Raw genomic sequence first — 17,767 nt, forward strand, 5'->3', positions numbered from 1 at the left:
TAAATCACTTTTTAATTTCATAGGTGACAATGACAGAATGAAGTGCAATATTTCAAAACGTGTGTAGTCATTTTAAATTTATAAATATGTTCTCAAAAAGCTACTTTCCCTAATATACATGCCTACATGTAATGACAAAACAATCCTACGGATCTTTACACACACACACACACACACACACACACACACAGAGCATGTGTCCACACACTGGGATTCGTTTATGACACATACACACTCAGTTATGTCTTGGACAAAGTAAAAAAAAAAGTGTAGAGACCTACAGGAAAACGTTTCATCGTTTAATTGTGAGAAACCGGTGTGAGAATAGCTGTGGTTCTGAGAGCTCGGTCAGAGTGGGGTCACGGAGCCAATCATGATGGGTGTTGGTATGGTTTGTGTGTTCACTCACGAAGGTGAGTTAGATAATAGTTCCTCGACGCTTTGCAAAGTGCAGTTCAACACACACACACACACGCACATGCACATATATGCACAGATGCACACATGCACACACATGCACACAAGCACACACGCACCCACATGCACCCACATGCACGCACACAGGCACACATGCACACACCTGTGCACATGCACGCACACATGCACACACCCACACACATGCACACACACGCACACACATGCGCACACACATGCACACACCCACACCCAGAAACACTGCCCTGACGCCTGTGATCCCCGGAGCAGGGGGTGCGCTCGCATTTCCTCCAGGAGGCAGGCAGCTCAGTGGCAAGTAGTGACAGCCCCCGTCCAGGTGAGCTCCAGCCGCGAGGTGCCGCAGCACCTGATGTCTGTCTGTTCAGGCTGCTTCTCGCTCCAGCCCCCGGCGGCAGAGGAGGGCTGCCTGCCTGGGGTATGCTATTTGGGGAGGAAAGTAACCTAACACTAACTGCAGGCGGGGTCAGAGTGATGTAACAGGAAGCTCTGATGTTTCCCTTCGGCTGCTGAGCACTTACAATGTGACAACACTTGCAATCTCCTCAGAACAACCCTGTCTCTGCAGCAGAGCGAATCACCTCCTGATCTGGGGACATCGAGCTCTGCTAACCGGACCCCAGCCTGTCTGCGGGGTCACCTGGCAAGGCTTTGCCTCTTCCTCACCTTGCCCGGGCGTGGGGGGGTGGTGTTAATCTCTTCTTCGGAATCTCAGAAAATCAAATTCCATCCTGAGACTATTTCACCAAGAATTTCCCTAGAAGCTGCGCCGGGTAAGTACATTATTCAGAACAAATGCATGTCGTGTGGGAAGGCTCATCCTTTAGTCTGGCAGGGTTTCCGTGGTGGGACGTGGTGGTCGGACTAATGTCCAAGCATCTTCTCATCTATTGCAAATGTTAGGGAAACGACAGGGCTTTACTCCAAACTGTGTACAGAGCCTATTACTACGAGGTATTCTTATGTACCGTGACATTCCGGAAGACAAACTGAGCAAGGAATAAAACTCCAAATGGATTAAAAGGCATACTTCGAACAAATGTCTTAATCAGGGAACGATGCCCTTTAAAATTTGCTCTGCTATTAGCTAAGCTTAAATTTTGACAGCTGGAAAACATTTCCCCCCCAAGAAGGGTCTTTAAACTTTTTATATTGTCAGTACTCTGAGAAAGGGAGATGGAGTAACTACGTATGGGGTCCTGGAGCCTCAGTCACTCTGCAGTTGGGGAAAATGGAGAATTAGAAGAAAAGTGATCACTCTGGGTTTATGAGGTTTGTCTCCCATTCGCCTTTCACCTTTATTTACACATACATCTCTGACTATTGGACTAATAGAATTTTCATTGTTCATTGTTGCCAGATGTGGTTAAGTCTCTCCCTTGCTAACCCTGAATGGTTTCCACTGTATTGGATCAGGGAGTGGGCTGCAAAAAAACCAAAAAACCGAAAAACAAAAACCCAGCTAGGGTCAAGGAAATGTTACTTCTACATTAACTGTAATTTTACGATTCTTTAGTTAATAATATATTCCTTCAATTTGTCTGGTATCCTTCTGCAAGCTTTGGGGGGCAGGATGTGAAATAGAGATAACTGTGCATAAAGTAACAAAGTTTTCCCAAATATATATATATCAGATTATTAAACAGAGAAAGTGTGTATTTTTTTTTAATGAATGTCCAGAAAAAACTTACAGTAATGTTGAGATGAAACATCTGTTAATGCTTCCTTCGCCAGTACAGATTGTGCTGGATTGTGAAGGAACGATCGTCTACCTAAGTGGTGGTATAGACACATCACAAATCTGTTGCTAAGAAAGATTAGATGTCAGATTTGAGTTCAGATTATATTGACTGATTTAGTTTATTTATTATAAAAGTTAGATTCAGATATGGGTTCAGATTATATTGACTGACTTAATTTATACATATATATATGTATATATTCTTATCTATGTAATGATACTCTGCAAAATGTCCTTCAATGGGGAAATCTTGCACTTCATCACCCATAATCTGGTGCATTAACAGTGGACTACAAACTCATTCTGAGTAACTCCCTCGTAATTTTCTACTCAATTTTTCACAAATTACTCCAAATAATGGAAACGTCAATTAAGTCTTGTTTTTTGTGATTCTTAAAAATATTATGCCTGAGTTCTGATTTCCTTTCAATCATTAATTGTATTGAATTCTCTGATACATGTGCAGGAAAGGAAAATGTGTTTTTAGAAGGTGACTTTGTAAATAACCATTAGATAATTGAGGAAGGAAATGAAGAGAACACATTAAATGCCTAATCCAAAGCCATGGCCTAGTAACAAAAATTAGAATAGCATTTTTTAAATTAGATTATTTTCTTAGCAGGAGGTATTATATTGAGTCAATATCATATTTTATAATAAGGAACTCTCCAAAACTTCTCTAATTGTTACTTAATTGCTAACCAAAACCCCATAATTTTCTTCCGTAACTTAAGTTTTTGCAACTGCACTAATAATATGATTTATTATTTTTATTTTCAGAAAATACTGTTGAAAACCACTAAGCAATGAATTTGAAGGTCAAAGACTTATTATTTGAGAAAATCATTGAGCGTTTGAAATAAAGTTTGCTTTCTTTAATGATAAGAGAATATCAGAGGATCAATGCATGCTTTCAGCCATAAAGAATTAACTTCTTTTTCTAGATGCTATAGGATCATAAAATCAATGCAAAGTTTAAGGCCAATACTCAGTATGAAACATAGGATTCAGAAATCATAAGAATAGTGTAGCTGAGGCATGTTCTACCTGTAATATTCAGTTATCTTAAAGAAATATGCTTTCTGTTATTACTACAAGATCTTTTTTACCTGATAGATATTAGCACATTCCAAAATACTCTTTTGTTAGTTAAAATATGTAGACTTTTAGAATATATAAAACTGATCATCCACTCTGAAAAAAGAAGATTGGAAAAACAGGAAAATAAAAAGACATTAGAACTGGTTCTGTAATTTTTAAAACTGTATTAAATGAGTGACCAAGGTGTATATACTCTACTTGCTGGTGATGCCTAGCATAAGTTTAAATGGAACCAAAACCCTAGCATATTTAAGAGAACCGTCATATTCACCCTATGTGTTTTAACATTATTTTACGAATAATGAATTTATTTCAGTAAGAAATTCAAAATAATATCAAGGCAAAGAAAGATGACTTTATATGCTTTACGTTAATGTGGAAAATTATTTGATAAACACATAAAACTAATCAAACTTCAGTTAATATGTTGTCATATATTTTAACTTACTACTATAAGTTAAAATTTTTTTGTGACTACTTTTTGTGACTACTATAACATCATTTCCTTTCAATTCTTAGCTCCATGGTTAAAATTTCATAGTAACTTAATTTTTAAGAATTGTCTTAGAGATATTTATACAAAAGTTAACAAAAAGCTGTTTAAAGGATCAAAACGTACGTTCATGAAACAAAACTGATTTCATACTCTAAGTATGACTGTCAACGCAGCTTTAAAAAATGTTTTTAGAGGTATCATGATTATGATATCAACTTTTCAAGAAACAAATATATTTAAAGGACGTTATTTGAAATCATTGGCTTTATTCTCTATCTTATCTTTGTTTGGGATTCAGAGATAGTATTAATCCTAAAACATAAGCTGTCCCATTGCAATGGTGTTAATGAAGGACACTCAGGGTCAAATTTTGTAGCTCCTCTAAGTTCTTGATTTAATCAGACTATCAGAGAATACACTTAAGATGAAAAGTCCGCACATAGCTGTTTAAAACATTTGTCTCTATCTGGGTTTGAAGCCCATGCATGAACTATAAACATTTATAATTTCTTAGGAAAGCTCTCTTTTTCTACCAAAGTACTTCCACCATGCAGCACTATTAAATTATTTCAAGAAATCCTCTCATTTAATATAGGAAAATGTTCTGGTGAAATTAGATGGAAAATAAAAATTTGTGAGAAACACAGGATCAGGGCTACCTACTAGATATTTCAATCATTTTCCTTGTTTAGAATTCCCACAGGAATTCCTGCCCAAATCCATCAACAGCAGTTACACAACTCAAAGTATCTGGATAGTTTTCATAACTTAATTTTGGTTTACCTACCTATAATTTGTTTTATAAATTTGAAGATATATAGTCTTAATTAGTATAACATTGAAGCAGTGATAGATGGAATATATTTAATTGTAAAATTTGGAATGTAAGTATTGAGCTTGTGTTATTTAGGGAAAAAGAATATATAATTAGATATATGATAATTAAGTCAACAAGCCATGGAAATGATAGGAAATATATTTTATACATTATATTACCATTCTAATTTAAAAGAAAAGTCCTCAATAAGTCTAGATTATTATTTTTTCATGTCTAATTAGTATTATAATATTGTACATTAAATTTGATTAAGTCTACATTTTCCAATATTTGTGTAATCTTAAAATCAAATTACTTTTTAATTTAATAAATTATTTACAAAAAATGAAGAAATGAATTTTATTTTTAACTACACAATAAAAGTCTTACTATCATTTAAAAATAAAATAGAATCACTGGCTGTAACTGAGAGTCTATGTTTATGAGATTAGTAGTATTAATTATCAGATGATAAATTGCAAATATTTTCCTAGAACAGGTTTCTTCTTTTTTCCTTTAGTGTGTTTACTTACAAGATGCAGTATTCTACAAAACTAACACACTGATATATTATTGTTTGCAAAAATTATCAAAATAGTGTATTTATTTTTTAAATGTAAAACAAGTTTTATCTTTCATTCCCTTGTGCTTTTAATTAAATGTATGTTTTTTTTTTACCTTACTAGCAACTAAAAGGACAAAAATCTCAACTCAACCCTACATAAATATAAATAAGTAAATATATATTTATACATAACCAACCTACCACTATGGTATAAAGGCTATAGCTCTGCTTCATTAAGGTTGTTGGGTAAACCCCAATTTTCAGAGAAATCTTATTCCCCTTACCTTGGAATGTAGTTTTTAAACTAAAAAATGTTAATATGGCATAAACTTTTGTATGAATCTGTCATTATTTTTTGAGTGTAGGTTAACCTGAGCTCAACTATGTTTCTTGTAAAAGCACAGTGACTCCTGAGCATGTCGTTTGGCACAGTAAATAACAGCGCTCTAGTAAACGGTGCCTCTCTCCTCACAGCTGAGTCTCAGGGAGTTCATCAGCATATTCATGAGCACACAGGCTTGGTTTTATCAATCAAAACTAAGATAAATCTGCCTTATATCCAAGTATCAGTTTCATAAATTCTACAATGAGTATTAATTGAATCCATATTCATTGATTAGCATAATACCAGTTGTTTAGGTATTTGGGGCATAAATCTCAATTTTGCCTTCTTTCCAAGGATAATTTGAAGGGGAACTTTGGTAAGTGCTAGAGAAGAATGAAGCATGTTATAACTGAAAATAGGGAGGATCAAAACTATGTGAAAAGAATGTCAAACAAAATGTGTGTGCGCACGCGCACGTTTTCCTAACTATGTAGTTGTCTTCAAATGTGAGGCAAGAGAGCAGACTTACCTCTACTTAAATAATAGATTCTATAATGTGCCCAAATCACACAGCGATTCAAGGGGAGGTGGCAGGAAATGAATCCTGGCAATCCAGACTCCAGAGTTCTTGCTCTTAACCCCTCTGCTTCCCTTTCCAATTAGTGGCTGGAATCTGGTCCCCCTGGTGTGAATGGATATTGTCCCCGGAAGCTTAGGTGGAAGGACAAGCAGACCTCAGATACATTGAGGGTTTGGTTCTAGATCATCTCAACAAAGTGATATAATAGACAAAGCTGGTTGAATGAATTTGTTGGTTTCCCAGTACTTACAACAGTTATGTAAACAGTATAGTGCAAGAGCATTATGCTTTAAAACAACATATATACCTTAATTAAAAAACACTTTATTGCTAAATGTATATGCTAACCATCACCTGGAGCTGAGTGACTTGTACTCTCTTTGCTGGCGGAAGGGCGTTGCCTTGATGATGATGGCTGCTGACAGATCAGGGTGGTGGTGCCAAAGATTGGGGTAGCCGTAGCTATTTCTTAAAATAAGTCAATAATGACGTCCGCTGCATCCACTGATGCCTTTCATGCATGATTTCTCTGTAGTATGAGATGTTGTTCGATAGCGTGGTATCACAGCAGGTCTTCTTTCCAAATTGGAGGCAGTCCCCTCAAACCCTGCAGCTGCTTTGTCAGCTAAGTTTATGGAGTTTTCTAAATCCTTTGTTGTCATTTCAACAGTCTTCGCAGCATCTTTATTAAGAATAGATTCCATTTCAAACCATTATCTCTGCTCCCCCACAAAAAGCAACTGCTCATCTGTTAAAGTTTTATCTTGAGGTTACAGCAATTCAGTCGCATCCTTAATTTCTACTTCTAATTCTAGTTTTCTTGCTTTTTTTTTTCCTACCACATCTGAAGTGACTTCCTCCACTGAAATCTTGAACTCCTCAAGGTCAGCCTTGAAGGTTAGAATCAGCTTCTCCCAGACTCCTGTGAATGTTGATATTTTGAATCATGTGTGTTTTTAATGGCATCTAGAATGGTGAACCCTTTCCAGAAAATGTTCAGTTTACTTTGCCAAGACCCATCAGAGGAATCACTATGTATGGCAGTTTTAACCTTATAAAATGTATTTCTTAAAAATAAGACTTGAAAGTTGAAATGACTCCTTCATCTATGGGCTGCAGGACAGATGCTGTCTTAGCAGGCATGAGAACGACATTGATCTCCTTGTACGTTTCTATCAGAGCTCTTGGGTGACCAGGCGCATCTTCAATAAGCAGTAATATTTTGAAAGGAATCATTTTTTTTTTTTCTGAGCAGTTGTTCTTGACAGTGGGCTTAAAATATTCATTAAACCATGTTGTAAACAGATGTGCCATCGTCCAAACGTTATCGTTCTATTTTACAGAGCACAGGCAGGGGAGGTTTAGCATAAATCTTAAGGTCTCTAGGACTTTTAGAGTGGTACATGGGCATTGGCTTCAACTCAAAGTCAGCAGCTGCATTAGCCCCTAAGAGGAGAGCCAGCCTGTCCTTGGAAGCTTTGAAGCCAGGCATTGACTTTTCCTCTCTAGCTATGCAAGTTTTTTTTTTTTTTTTTTTTTTTTTTTAGCTATGCAAGTTCTAAATGACATCTTCTTCCTACAGGAGGCTATTTTATCTACACTGAAAGTCTGTTGTCTCCTGTAGTCACCTTCATTAACGATCTTAGGTGGATCTGGATAACTTGCTGCAGCTGCTACATCAGCCCTTGCTGCTTGACCTTGCGCTTTCATGCCACAGAGATGGCTTCAGTCCTTAAACCTCAGGAACCAACCTCCACTAGCTTCAAACTTCTTATTCAACTTCGTCACCTCTCTCAGCCTTCATAGAATTGAAGAGGGTCAGGGCCTTGCTCTGGATTAGGCTTTGGCTCAAGTGAGTGTTGAAGCCGGTTTGATCTTCTATCCAGACCACAGCAGTGGTAGATATGTGACTCTTCTTTTCACTTCAACACTTAGGGGCCATTCTAGTGTTACTAATTAGCCTAATTTCAATATGGTTGTATCTCAGGGAGTAGTGAGACCCAAGGAAAGGGAGAGAGATGGGGGAAGCAGTCAGAGTACACACGACACTTACTGGCAAGGTCAGTGGTGCCCCAAACAATCACTATAGTAATATGAAAGAACACTGATCCCAGATCCCCATAACAATGTAATAATAATAAAAAAGTCGGAAACACTGAGAGAATTGCCAAAATGTGATACAGAGACATGAAGTTAGTAAATGCCAGAGAAATGGTACCGATAAGCTTGTTAAACGCAGGATTACCACAAACCTTCAATTTATAAAAAATGCAATAGCTGAGAAGCACAATAAAATGAGATATACCTGTACATAGTAAGTGAAATCTGCCATTGGTAATTTCCCATCTTTCTTTGTGTATGCATTTCCTTCCACTAAGTTCTTTCATCTACACCTGCTTAACCCTCACCTTCCTTCACACCAAATGCCCAGTAGTTACTCTCCAGCCTCCAGTAGTCAAGACTAGTTGGAAAACGAAAATTTTGCAGAATTCTTTCTTCTTCAGAAAACCTCAGTGTTGCTCTTACAGCAACAATTGATTGGATGGGACTCAGACACATTATCCAGATAATCTCCTCGACTTAAAGTCAACTGATCTTAGATGTCAATCACATCTACAAAAATCCTCCATAGCAACATCCAGACTAGTGTTTGATCAAACCAGGCACCATAGCCTGGCCAAGTTAATGTATACAATTAACTGTTACAACTAGTGAGGGGCATTCACCCATATTTGCTCTGTTTTCCCCCAAATTACTTAGGTTTTTAGATTTTGGAAGTTCTTTAAAAATTTCTCCTCAAATGATAATTGGAATTGCAGTGTGTTCATTAGTTAAATCGAAAATGATTAACATCTTAATAATGTAAAGTCATCTAACTATGAGCATTGAGCATGGTATATATTCTCCAGTGACTGAGGCCCCCCCCCCTTTTTTTGGATGGGGGTGGAGTCTGATTATAGGTAGAAGAAATATTTAAAACAATGATATTATAATTAAGGGGGGCTTAAAGGGTATAAGGTTCCTATATTCAAAAAAAAAAAAAAAGTAGCATGTTTCATGTTTTTTCTCTACATGACTCCTAAAACCTTCCAGAATTGCCCCTTCTCTTATTCAATTAAAGTCTGTTCTTATTGCAGCCTATCTTATTTGGGGAATTTTCTGTTCACACCAGAATTTAATTCTGTCAGAGAACAGTTTGTTTTTTAAGTTATATGACTTATTGTTCTTGAGAGGTGCAAGGGTTCAACAGGATGATCCTCAGTTCAGCAAGCTCTCACAATGTGCCAGGCTCAATGCTTGCTGCTGCAGGTTAGCAAAACAGGACCCCGCTCTGGACTGCATCAGCTCCACCTCAGTGCTCAGCACAATTAAAATATGCACCCTTCATCTCTCCTGCTGGCTGCCACTCTCCTTTCATCTTGTCACAAGGTCAGGACTGAATGCCTGAAGTAGGGTGTTTTCTAAAATGACAAGATTTGATAAATGAGATATTTTTCATACATATTGATTACATTTTGGGAACCTTGGATTATAGATGAAACTTTTGTAAAACAAAACAAAACAAAACAAAACAAAACCTCAACCCTGAAAGAAAGAACGACAGTCTAATGAACTCTACTTAGCCCACCATAGTATGTGCTTCGGTGAAGACATTCTGAAATACCTTATTTTCAACTGCTTCTAATATGACTTTGCCAATTCATACTTTAACAGAAAGATTTCCTTGCATCTATATCAACTGCAAACATCATGGCTGGGTGAGAAATTGTTCACTTTTAAGACAGAAAGAATGTGATTAAAGAAAGATAGTCTTAAGAATAAAGCTTTGAGAGTGCACCTGGGTGGCTCAGGGGTCGAGCGTCTGCCTTCGGCTCAGGGTGTGACCCCAGGGTCCTGGGATCTAGTCCCGCATTGGGCTCCTCACAGGGAGCCTGCGTCTCCCTCTGCCTGTGTCTCTGCCTCTCTCTCTGTGTCTCTCATGAATAAATAAATAAAATCTTTTTTAAAAAAAGAAAGCTTTGAAGAATGTTTGGTTTCATTAATTTGAACAGGAAAGTCTTCAAATGAGATATGAGCAAGTATTAAGGTCAAAAACAAACTGACAGGGGTGAAGCCCCAAAAATGATTTTCCTAAATATTGTTTAATATTTTAATTAATTGGAACTCTTCACATGAGTTAACCTCCTTAATTAGGCATTTTCCAAAAGGATTTCCTGTGCTGTGTTCCATGTTATCAGTTCAAAATTATTAGAAAACACCGAACTGAATCTTTTTGATCATAAAATTAATACATGTCCATATTTAAAGAACTAGATTCCAGCTTATTTCCTTCAAAATAAATACACCAAAATTAACAGAGAGTTTATGTTTGGGTCATTGTATAACTCACACATCCTTTGAAAATCCACTAATTGTGTGATTTTTTTTCAGGTTAACTCTGAAAGCTGATTATTCACTAAATTCTAACTTCATAAAAGACTACATATTCCAAGTTGCAAGCTCTCAACTCTATCGACTCTGGTACTATCTGTACCATAAAGGACTACATGTTCAAAACTGTTCATGTTACATATAGTTTCTGAAGCCAGAGTCCTGAGTAAGGTAAATAAATCTAATTAATGAGTTTCTAACTTAGAAATAGGAGACTCTGGCTCAATATGTCTTCGAAGGACTTCATTGAGTGTAAATATGATGTAGATCCTGAAATAGCATATACTTAAAAAGCAAAAAGTTACATTTCTACATTTAGACAACATTCTACTTCTAACTAATCAAAGTCTTATAGACTTCAAGGACTGGTCTCCATTCTGGCCTATGTTTTTATTCCCAGATATAACTGCAGAATTTTATAATCATGGAAGGACGCACCTGTAAATATAACGTAGGAGCTTTTCTATCTTTTCTATCAATCCTAACTCAGATAACTCTTTAGAATTAAAATAAATTTGTAATAAACAACAAACATCGTGCATCATATTTATTGATATAAGATTATAATAGAGATTAATGACAGGAAACGTATTTGAATGAATCAACGGAGTAACTTTCTGAGTTTATCATGTCTCTTCTACTCTTCATCACATACCCACCATTACAGCACCTGAATATGAAAGAAAATGCTAATCTTTCTTATGCGTGGGCCCATAGTTCCTGAACTCCAGACTTCAGTATTTCTTCTTCCTTCCCCCACAGACAAATTTACTTCTTGTTAATATTTCTGGTATCGATTGGTATAAAATTTTTAAAAAGATAAGCACCTTATCTGAAGTAAGATTAAAAATTATCCATGGGTTTCCTTCAGGGAGCACAGAATGCTCTTGCCTCAGTAATCCATAGGCCAGCTCCCTCGCCCCCCTGTAGTCTTTGCTCAGGTACAAACTGTTCCCTGGGACCTAACCTAGACACTATTCCAAGTCAGCTACACCTGCACCACCATGACCCTTTGGCTCATCTTCATCTACTTTGGTTTGTCCTAGCTTTTTCCCGTAAGACCAATCACATTTCAACAAACCATCAACTATAATTTACAAATGATCTGTCCGTATCTTTAACATGGAAGCTCTACAATACAGGCTCTTCTGCTGCTTTCTCTTTATTCACTAATATATCCCAAGCATCTAAATAAATGGCAGCACCTAGTAGATGCTTAAGTATTGCTTAATAAGTGATTAAGTGAGTAAATATGTTTCTTTGTCTCCACAGAAAACTAAACAGCGACTCTATGTGATTTTTGTATGCAGTGTACAAGAGATGCTAGAGCTGAAGTTTTGGAGGTGTTAGAAACACAACCCATGGCGAGGGAGAAAATATTCAGAAACTAATTATCATTTTATTATTCTTAGGTCAACCTAATATTTATCACTCCACTGCTTTTGTAAAGGGAAATGAATTAGTAAAGATGCTTTCTGTAATGTAGTTAGTGTTCAGGTTTCACTGAATTCCAAGGAGTGACCTTTCAAACTAGGGTAAATGAGAAGGTTGCTGGGCATTTTAACACAAAATGTTGAAGCATTTCCCCAAATGGCCAAACAATGGCTGAACTTGGCAGGATTTCTTGTTGAAACTGGCAGACCTGCCAACTGTGGCCTCCCAACAAGAGTCTTGCTCCATTACTGATTGCCTTTCTGGACAATAACCCTAAAAAGTCTATAGAAGGAGAAAAAAACCATAGCAGTGACATTGAAAAAAAGTGAATCAATCTTTTAAAAATATGTATATATGTAGAATCCAAATTTAATTCACAAAAAATTATACAACTGTTTGATAAGTGATGAGTTATGTGTGTGAAAATCTGTGATTCATGAAGCTTCTAAGTGTTGATTTGTAAATATTGAAAGACAATTCTAAAAAGAATGCCAACTGTCAATGCCCTTTCATTCTTGTGTAGTTTTGGAAGTTTTCCAAATGTAGAGCCAAAGAACTATTTTATAAATGGAAATCTATATTTGTCATCAAGTAGAGTCACGGTTTGTTTGAAAACTTCATGGTGGATTTTCACAAAATATATCTTCTGAATGGACTCCTCTCATAAGTTATAACAATATTTGTCTTAAATTTAGATTCTCTATGTGTTGAGATTCATATAGCTAACTTGATTTTCTTTTAAAACAGACTGCTAATCATTCATTCACCTAAAAATATTAAAATCAGATTTTTTTCTTCTGAGCCCAGATATGCATGTCATTTATGGAAACCATAATCTTCCTTTGAGAAAAAGACTTCTCAAATTATGCTCATAATATTCAGAGAAAATCCGTATATAAAATATGTTGAAGTTATTTTACTGGTTATTTTAACATATTATCTGACTGACTTTTAAACCTCAAGCAACAAAACTTGTCTGGATTAAACAACCTTCCATCCCAAATGAAGTATTGCTCCAAACATTAAATTGTCAAACAGCTTCTTCTTGGCACCATCCTTTCCTGTTCTTTAACTTTTCTTGAACTTCCTGGCTTTATTGGATATGGTCATTATCGAATAATGTGCTTATAATCTGCTTCTGATTACAAAACATAAATGATACCAATGCCCTAACAAAAATGTATTTTGTTTTAAGGATTAGTCTACATTCAATTTATTTCTGGTATGTTTACATATAGCATCACAACCCAATATTCTATAACATATTTTCTTTGTCCCAGGTAGCTTAAAATAGACAAAATTAATAATAAAAAAATTAAGCTGAGACCAAGAGACAATTGACAACTTTTAATCTAGATAGGCTTGGCAAAATGGTGGGGAAAAGCACTTAAAAATAACCTTAACATCAATAAGAGCCCCAATAAAAGTTTCAATGCAAGTACTCTGTACTAAATTATTGTACAGGGGAGCCTTGTGGGTTCAGTCTGAAGAGCATGTGACTCTTGATCTCAGGGTTGGGAGTTCAAGCCCCACGTTGGGTGTAGAGATCACTTAAAAAATAAAATCTTTTAAAATAAAATAGGAACTTAAAGAATAAGGAACTCATTTAAAAAATAGACTGCAAAAAATGACTAATTTCTTGCAGGGAGCAGACACACTTTATACTTTCTCAAGCTAGTAATCAGCTCTTCCCATGACAGATACTCCCAGCAGTCTGATTCAGAAAAAGGCAGTGCCAAACTATTTGTTCTCTCTCATCAAGATTCAGCAGAGACACCACATAATCTTGAGAACTTTTTCTAATAGTGCTACTTGTAGGATGAAAAAAAGGCTGTTCTGAGGTTTGAATAATTGCCTGACATAAGAAATTGCTGACAATTTAAAAAGGTTTCACTAAATATCACAGTTGGCTCTCCACTGCTTAGTGGATTTAAAGGTATATCCTAATATTCATATATTATTTTAGCGATTTTTCAGCCTTTATATCTGCTAGATCACCTTGACTGTGTTAAGTATCTCTATTCTAGAAGATTCATAGTAACACCAGAGACAGCTAGCTTGCCTACAGGATAAAATATGATCTTAAATCTGTTTTAAAGTTCATTATATTGCCCCAAACAAATGTGTGTGTGTGTTTTTTTAAGTTTTTATTCATTTATTCATGAGAGACACACAGAGAGAGAGGCAGAGACCCAGGCAGAGGGAGAAGCAGGCTCCATGCAAGGAGCCTGATATGGGACTCGATCCCAGGTCTCCAGGATCACACCCTGAGTGGAAGGCGGGCACTCAACCACTGAGCCACCCAGGTGTCCTTCCCCAAACAAATGTTATTAACAATTCTCTAATTAGTCCTATTTTAACTAATTCCTCTTTCCAACTGTCCTCACCTCTGATGTCTCTAAAGGAACAAATGTGCTCTCCATCTTCACATGCCTCCCACCCTCGGAGTTAATCCAGAACACGTTATTTTGTTACAGGTCTGGTGATAGTGTCTTCGGTAAATGACAAGATGGAGGGTTTGAAGTTTCCCCCAGAAGCTGATAAAACAAGACATGAAAGGAACAAGTTAGGGAGTGAGGGGCCAATCTGGAGAGCAGAGAAAAGAAAAGGTTCAGAAAATTTTTTATCTACAGAACCAATCTCTATTTCTATCTCTATATCTCTATATCTCTCTGTATCTCTCTCTCTATCTCTATCTCTATCTCTATCTCTATCTCTATCTCTATCTCTATCTATATGACTGTCAGAATGTAACTGACTTAGAAATTACCGCTCACTGTGTGAACATGAAACCAGAGTGAGAGATGGGCTTTCAAAGTAAAAGAAATTAGATCAAGAAAAGGGGAGTGAACCAAAGAGAGAAAACGAAAGAGAAGATGAAAGAGGCAATAAACAGAGATAAGTTGGTTCAATAAGATATATTTTATTGCCATAAAGGTTAGAAAGTAAAAATCCAGTCCTGAACTGCATAAATTAAGATGTGGAGATGCTGTGAATACAAGGCCATGTCTACATTGTTAGTATGCAAATGCCTTCCAGCTGCTTGGTCTAACAGCTCAGATAGCAAGACTTTACCTGCCCTTTGGTTTGGGAAATTAGGTTGAGGGTTAAGCCTAGAAGTTATTCCTTCTGATAAGAGGCGAGGAGTGTTTATGAAGCAGGTGTGAGAAGCAAACACCAGCCCCTGGATGATAATCATGCTCTAAGGCTTGGGCCCAATTGGTCATGAACTACATACAAATAACAAAACATATATGTTACTTTCTCTTCTAAGTTTGGCTTTGAAAATTACTAATTTTGTGATGTGGGGGTGCATTTTCCCTGCCTGAGTCATCCTCACTTAAAAGTCTTGAGAACCTGGTAATAATCCAAAATACAACTTTATTGACCCTTTCTTCCTTCACTGGACTCAGGGGTAAATACACACACACACACACACACACACACACACACACGCATGCAAACTGATTTATGAGCTTTTCACCCCTGGCATTCCAAAATTTCCTCCATATAACTAGGAAAGTAACCTAAAGTCAAAATAGGTCATACAATTAAGTCACATTTACAAAGTTTTAAGCTTTTAAATTGTGCATGGACTATGTCTTAAGTGTGAAATATTCCAAGGGAGTCTAATCTTAACAATATTCTGACCGAAGGAGGTAAACTTTCCAATTGGGTTGGTAATGTGTGAGGCAGCCACATTCCCCGCCCCAGTGCCCTGGCCTCTTACACAGACATTGCATTTTGATATCTTGCTCCATAATTCCACAACGAACACCTAATTCCAGGGTACGGAGTCACATTCTCCATACCGTGCCTACAAAACTATTTTATAATTGTAAGAATCGGGTACACACAGGATTATGCATACCACAAATATATTATTTAAACAAATAGATGCCTGTCTACCTGGAACCCGGCGTGTCCATCATGTTCCTCTCAGTTAAGTCCCACACATGGCCCCAGAAGTTAAACCATTACCCCAAACTTGCACTTGTCATTCCTCTGCTGTACTTTAGGGTACTTTAGGGCTTTGTCACATACGCACATGTTTTAAGCAACATGTCTTTTAGTTCTGCTGTTTCTATTTTTGTGAAAGTCCCATCCCTCTGAACCAGAGCCTCCAGAGTTTGCTTCTCTCGTTTAGTATTTTGGGGACACAGCCCTCTTAATGCATGTTGCGATTTCTTCCTTTCCACGGTTGCAGCGCCCCACACTATGAGGGTTTCAGCGTGCATTGCTCTTTGCTCCCGCTGAGAGACATTTGGATTGTTTCCACCATTTTACTGTTACAAACGATGAAGCAATGAGTGAATTTCTCACGAATCTTCTGGTACACATATGCCTGAGTTTCTTCAGGGAATCTACGTAAGAGTGGGATTTCAGGACTTTAGCAATTCAAAGTGCTTGTACCAATTTATACTCTCATCAACAGGGTCTGAAGTTTCCACTGCACCACGTCCTTTCCAACACTTTCCATTATGGTTAAAACTTTTAAATTTCTGCCAGTCTGGTGGGAGTAACATAATATCTCATCGTGATTTTAATGTATGTTGCCCTGATTATGCATCACCGAAAATCTGTACGTGAAAAGAATTAAAAATTTTCTCTGAAACATTTGTTTTTAATGGGGTAGCAGTGACTTGAGGCTATAGAATTATGGCCAAGCCATTTTTGCTTATAATTATTTAAAAGAAGGACTAACTATCTCGTTTTTGTTAGGCGGTCCGGGGAAAGGAAAGAGTGTATTTTAGTACATTTAGAACTCCGAGTGTGTGAATAGCATTTCTCACCGTGACAAGATCACGAACTGATAATCCCTAGAATCATATCCCTAACTTCCTATTTCCTTTATTCAAAAACCCCATCAAAGACACATCAAAATCTCTTTTAAAAATTGAGGAAGAAAATGACTAATTCCATTTGGATGCATGTGCACTTTTTCTGTAATAGGCTTTATTTTTTAAAGCAGTTATAGGTTCACAGCAAAATTGGATGGAAGGAACAAAGCTTACCCCTACTGCACCGTCCCCATTCATGCATGCGTCCCCTCACTGTCAATGTCCATCACCAGAGTAGCATGGTTGTTACAATCGATGAACCTGAGCATAATCACCCCGAATCCACAGTTTGCAGTAGGGTTCAATCTTGGTGTTTAACATCCTATGACTTTGAACAAATGCATAATGACATGTGTTGTATGCTTTTTATAAACTTTTGCATAGTTAAGATCATTTATGGAGCTTATAAATCTCTTGAAAGAGCTGGTGTCTCTCTTTCTACTGCAATAAAAATTATTTCTTATTCATAAAAATATTACAGAACGCATTGGAGCTTGTGCCTTTCACATAATCCCTCATTTCTGAAACCCCTTGATTGCCCTTGTACACATCACCTGAATTTAACCAATATATTTTTTCAATATTCTGATTTCCTCTTAATCAGTATGCTTAGGTTTGCATTTTTTGTAGCTCAGTTGTTGTGTTAAATCACCATATTACATGAAGAAGGTTTATCTGTTATTCTTGTTTGCTGTATTTCTTTTGTGTTTTCAGGAGGTTTAGTTGATTTTGATTTCATTGTCTAATCAGTTCAGCCAATGGCCCTACTTGAAGAAGATAGGTGTTCTTTTGAGTTTTATCTGGGCTTAAACCTAGAGGCTTTATCTCTTTTTTGCATCTTTTCTTCTTGGATGTTAATTAATCTCTGGTGCTACAGATACAGATATTTTTCAGAAGACAGTGGAAGTCAGACCATGCTGACATATGCATTATGATATTAAAATGTACAACACAGGGGCGCCCCAGGGGGCTCAGCAGTTGAG

At 36.8% G+C, this 17,767-nt stretch overlaps 1 protein-coding gene across 3 annotated transcripts in view; it reads left to right on the forward strand.

Moving 5' to 3' along the window:
- Positions 1–967: 967 nt before the first annotated feature.
- CALCRL (calcitonin receptor like receptor) overlaps positions 968–17,767 on the forward strand; it is a 99,537-nt gene continuing 82,737 nt past the window's right edge. For all 3 annotated transcript variants that reach the window (XM_055308495.1, XM_055308498.1, XM_055308496.1), the window contains exon 1: positions 968–1,226. The gene's annotated coding sequence lies outside the window, so the exon portion shown is untranslated. The remainder of the gene's footprint in view (positions 1,227–17,767) is intronic.

This window comes from Nyctereutes procyonoides, unplaced genomic scaffold, assembly GCF_905146905.1.
Source record: "Nyctereutes procyonoides isolate TBG_1078 unplaced genomic scaffold, NYPRO_anot_genome, whole genome shotgun sequence".
Classification (NCBI taxonomy): domain Eukaryota; kingdom Metazoa; phylum Chordata; class Mammalia; order Carnivora; family Canidae; genus Nyctereutes; species Nyctereutes procyonoides.